Source organism: Podarcis vaucheri, assembly GCF_965113315.1.
Source record: "Podarcis vaucheri genome assembly, chromosome: 12".
NCBI classification, from domain to species: domain Eukaryota; kingdom Metazoa; phylum Chordata; class Lepidosauria; order Squamata; family Lacertidae; genus Podarcis; species Podarcis vaucheri.
The window spans coordinates 16,887,597-16,893,077 of record NC_138750.1 but is presented as its reverse complement, the minus strand read 5'-3'; the positions used below and the strand labels follow the sequence as shown (position 1 = coordinate 16,893,077).

Sequence of the window (5,481 nt, the reverse complement as noted above, 5' to 3'; positions counted from 1 at the left end):
CTGGGATTTTGGAGTTCACCTATTTCAATTGCCATCTGCTAGAGTTTGCATGGGCAGCAGGATTTTCCCTGTGTAGCTGGTTGTTGTTGTTTTAATGCCAGGCTGCTTCTAGGTCACTTGGGAGATGCTGTGTCTCCTTGCCCTCTTCCAACCGAGAGCAGGGGTGTTTGCTCCAGTGTGTCGTTTCTGAACAAGTGGCTTCCATGTGGGGAAGGACATTCATGTGGGTTCTCCTGCAGAGCGTGGGAAGGCAGCAGGAGAGATCAGGAGGGAAAGCCACTTTGAGAAGGAGCAGCTTGCACCCTGCACCCAAAGGCACCCCACCCCTAACTTCTCCTGGGAAGATACAGTCAGCCCAGGACGTCCATCTTCTCTCCTCCTAGGCCTTTTCGCTGCTTCTCCTTCTTGCTACCCAACCTCTTTCTTCCTGCCTCTGCTCATCCAACACCCCACCCTCTGACAGTCCTGGATCACTCTGGGCAACCTCACCTGACCCACAGGAATCCGGGGCTGCCTCCATCTGATTCAGGTGAACCATGGATCCCCCAGAATAGGCCCCATTCAGTTCAGGATTCAGCCCAGACTGGTGCACAACCACCATGTACATCTTACTAGTGATATAAATATTTGCACCCAGCCATGTTACATGACAGGCACCGAAACTGCCTGGTCTCCCTGTACAGACAACATCACTTCTGACTCCCTGTGTTCAGTTTCTGCCAAGGGCTAACGTCAACATGGTCCACTGATGGTTGGCTCTGCTTTGGCAATGTGATGTACCTGAGCTTTTTAACATTCTCTTGCTCAGTGAACACTTAATCTACGAAGCTAATGGTATTGTACTGTGCTGATGTCCTCATTGACTGACCATGCTGTAGAGGTTTGATGCATGCAATTCCTTTGGATTATACGTACAGGCTATAATAACTGCACTTGTTACCATCCACATGAATGTTACAATCACGTATGTTTTTTAAAAATATTGTATATGTAAAAGAAGAAATGGTTTAAAATTATTTACATACAAGCTTTTTTTTAAACGGAAATACACGTCTGCATGACAATCAGAGGTTGAGACCCTGGAAATTGGCAGAGTGAGTGGAAGTAATTGGGAACACTTCCAGTGCTTAATTACTGCATGATAGCCTGCTGTTAAAAGCTTGGAAATACAGCCAACGACAATGAAAAGTGGCTGTCCAATGCAGAATTAGTATTTATCAATAAACACATTGAAGGCACGTTAGAGTTGTTTTATCCCAGTTTCTTAATGATGATCATTGACCATGATAACAAAGCTTAGATTTTCAGAGGAAATTTTTCTAAGAAAATGCCTGAGATTTTTCATTTTCTATCCCCAAAAGAGAAAAGGCCACTTTGCAGAATTTTCTCTTACTACTCTCCACTATTTTTTGTGACAGCAGCCACTCTCCTCCTCTCCTACAAAGCCATGGATTGCTGATTGGTCCAGGGTATTGTTTTTTTGTTATTATTTATTTAATTGATACTCAAAAAAAGAAAAAAAAAAGACAAGAATACAAACAGAACAGTAATAAAGACAATATTAGTTACAAATCAATAAAGCAAAAAGCAATCCTTGAACTATAGTCCCGACCTCCCATCCATTCCTTGTTTCAGTTATCTATTATTTGTTGCCAAGAACAGCAAGTCCGACTGCTTCCTCTGATCCAGTATCCAACTCCTGAAGTCCGTGCAGGCCCGACAGGGCGGCTTCTTCTTATTCGGTTCGGTGGCCGGCAGAGGCTGCCCCTCTGTGGGTTTTTCAGCCCCGGCCCTGCTTGGCCAGAAGGGGCCCGCCCATTCGAGGGAGGCTGAGAGTGGTTGTCAATGGCAACTCCAGTAGGCCGCTTCCCCTTGTCCTGTTTACGCTGGAGTCTTCTTTGGCTTGCCACGCCTGCGGGCTCTCTTCCGGCCAACGCTGCCAATGACAGATCTCAAAAACCTGGGTAGGAAGGGGCACCAGGCAGGCGGCGGTGGGGAGCGATGCCCCCCCCCCCCGCTGCCCAAAAAAAGCAGACCGCAGCTGCGGCCCAGCTGGGGCCCACACCACCGCTGGCCATCACAAAAGGCTGGTAGGCCGACCTAGCGGCCTACTCAGGGGCCGTGCTGCCCACTCGGGCTGGCAGCGCCCTGGGCAAGCAGCTGCCGGTGGAGGAGCCGGCTCCCCCCCCCCGGGGAAAGCTCCAAAAAAGGCCACAATGTGCCTAACCAAGCACGCAAAATGCGGCCTAGCAAATCCCCCCTCCCCCCAGGCAAAAGTAAAGAAGGCCGGTTACTTACCTCTGTCCGGCCGCCTGGACACGCTCCTGATCCTGATCCTGGAAGGAAGAAAGGCAAAAGAGGCTTGAGCCCAGGAGTCAGCCTCTTTTCCTTTTCGCCTTCGGTCATCCATTGTCCTCTCTGGCCAAGGACGGGTCAAAGGCCAGCTCAAGCAGGTGGGGGGGCACCCGCCCAGGTGAGCCTCGCTCGGTGCCGCAATCCCCGCCCATCTGTGGGGAAGGGAGGGCAAATATTGTAATGATAAATACTTAGTTCCTGGGCAATGTCACAGGCTCACACCCTATTCATATCTTAAATGTGCCCTTAAGACAGGATTTGTGAGGAAAGAGACAATGAGGAGGTTTCCCCCTTTGACCTTGTAGAGAAAACATTTACTCAGTTTAGGAATCAAAATGGTTCCAGGTTGGTCTTCCTGTACTGTGCTTGGTTGGTACGCTTATGAACATTACCATATATCTAAGACCATAAAATTCCTATCACAGTAGTGTCCTTCCTTTTGGAGAAAAATCATGGGGCACATCCTCCTAAGTCCTGGCATCTGCCGTGTGAATTTATTGTATGGACTGCAAATTCTTTTAGTTTGCTTGTTTCCTTTGGATTATACGTACAGGCTATAATAACTGCACTTGTTACCATCCACATGAATGTTACGATCATGTATGTTTTTAAAAATATTTTATATGTAAAAGAAGAAATGGTTTAAAATTATTTACATACAAGCTTTTTTTTAATGGAAAAACACATTTGCATGACAATCAGAAAATGCCTGAGATTTTTCATTTTCTATCCCCAAAAGAGAAAAGGCCACTTTGCAGAATTTTCTCTTACTACTCTCCACCATTTTTGTGACAGCAGCCACCCTCCTCCTCTCCTATAAAGCCATGGATTGCTGATTGGTCCAGGGTATTGTTTTTTATTATTATTTATTTCATTGATACTCAAAAAAAGAGAAAAAAAAGACAAGAATACAAACAGAACAGTAATAAAGACAATATTAGACACTATTCCAACTCCTGAAGTCCGTGCAGGCCCGACAGGGCGGCTTCTTCTTATTCAGTTCGGTGGCCGGCAGAGGCTGCCTCTCCGCAGGATTTTCAGCCCTGGCCGTTGAGGCGGAGAATGGGAAAGGGAAAGTGGGCGCCGGTCGGGACGTGCTGGGGCTGGGCACCGCCATGTTGGGTGCTCGCAAAGCATGCTGGACCAGAAGGGGAAAAGGAGGCTGAGAGTGGTTGTCAGTGGCAACTCCAGTAGGCCGCTTCCCCTTGTCCTGTTTACGCTGGAGTCTTCTTTGGCTTGCCACGCCTGCGGGCTCTCTTCCGGCCAACGCTGCCAATGACAGATCTTAAAATCTTGGTGTCGGTGAGATTCGGGAATCGCAGCACCTTGCGCCTGCTGGACCTCCTGAGCGGAGCGGGTTGTGTCTTGCTCCTCGTCAAGTAGGGCGAAATGTGAGGAGTGTTGCAAGCCGGGGCAGAGGCAGAAGGTCTGGCCGAGGTGGTAGAGCACGGCTTCTCTGCCAGGGGCGTCTTCCTAACCCAGTGGAACACCAGTATCATACGCCTCTTGGATGGGTTGGACATGGTGAAGAAGGTGCTGGAGGCCCAAAGACCAGGGTGACTTCAAAGCGGAGGACGCAGCAGGCAGTTTCCTATCAATGGGGCCAAATGCAAGCAAATGTTAGCTCCAGTCCTGTTAAATTGATCCAGCAATTAGGAACGTTAAATAAGGAATTAATTCCTCAGGCAGTATGATAAGACTCTATGTGGCTTTTCAATAGCTGGGAGCTCCCAACTACTGCCACTGTTGACAGCCTGTTGCCCCTTAAATCTACTTGAATGGGTTATGTCACAATGGTTCCTTTAGCCTTCATCAGGTGTTTGTGAGCATGAAAATGCTGTTGGGAGTTTCAGCAATGAAGGCTCAGGCATAGCATACTGTTTGAAAGTCTGAACATTTCTTCTTTTTTTATTTAACAAAATTTATATGCCACTTTTATAATTTATATACAAATTATTAGGAGAGTAAGTTAAAAATATACTGTAGTTTATTCACTTATAGGCTAGTTTACATACTTTATTCCTTCTTACACTTCTATCCCACCTTTCCTCCACAGAGCATATACACCTCTGCCTCCACCTTCTCCATTTTATCCTGACAGCAATATTGTGAGCTAGGGCCATAGCTCAGTGGTAGAACAACTGCTTAGCATGCAGAAGGCATCAGGTTCAGTCCCCAGCATCTCCTGGTGGAACTGGGAGAGATCCTGCCTGAAATCTTTTTATTAATGGGCAATGTCACAGGCTCAATGTCACAGGTGTTGCGGCCTAGTCGAGCCCGCGCCACCCTCCCGGTGCCCCCCCCCCCGTAATAGCAAGCAGGCCGCGGCCTTGCTGGAGTCCCGCGCCGCCCGCTTGGGTAGGAAGGGGCACCAGGCAGGCGGCGGTGGGGAGCGATGCCCCCCCCGCTGCCCAAAAAAAGCAGACTGCAGCTGCGGCCCAGCTGGGGCCCACACCACCGCTGGCCATCACAAAAGGCTGGTAGGCCGACCTAGCGGCCTACTCAGGGGCCGTGCTGCCCACTCGGGCTGGCAGCGCCCTGGGCAAGCAGCTGCCGGTGGAGGAGCCGGCTCCCCCCCCCCGGGGAAAGCTCCAAAAAAGGCCACAATGTGCCTAACCAAGCACGCAAAATGCGGCCTAGCAAATCCCCCCTCCCCAGGCAAAAGTAAAGAAGGCCGGTTACTTACCTGAGTCCGGCCGCCTGGACATGCTCCTGATCCTGATCCTGGAAGGAAGAAAGGCAAAAGAGGCTTGAGCCCAGGAGTCAGCCTCTTTTCCTTTTCGCCTTCGGTCATCCATTGTCCTCTCTGGCCGTGAAAGGGACTTCAGAAATACAGACCAGGAATGAAAAAAATCAGGCAGCAAAGTTTCTTAAAGAAAAAGTTTTTTTTTTATTTGGATTTTTGTCAGACAAAAAGCAAATAGGGTGCATTCAGGAAAATGAAGAATGCCCACCCCTCCTTGGGGGTAGCTAACTCATATACCCTTTTTGCAAAGCACAGTTCAGCCCCTTGGCATCCCTTTAGCCAATGATTGACAATTTCCTATGGTCATTGATGCATATTCATTAAAGCTCAACCAATTAATAAATTGGTGTGTCCTTTCGGTTCCAAGTTGCCTATTCCAC

At 48.7% G+C, this 5,481-nt stretch overlaps 1 protein-coding gene across 1 annotated transcript in view; it reads left to right on the top strand.

Moving 5' to 3' along the window:
* Positions 1 to 5,481, top strand: part of LOC309515333 (prostatic acid phosphatase-like) — a 264,606-nt gene that overhangs the window by 227,187 nt on the left and 31,938 nt on the right. The gene's annotated exons all lie outside the window — the stretch shown is intronic.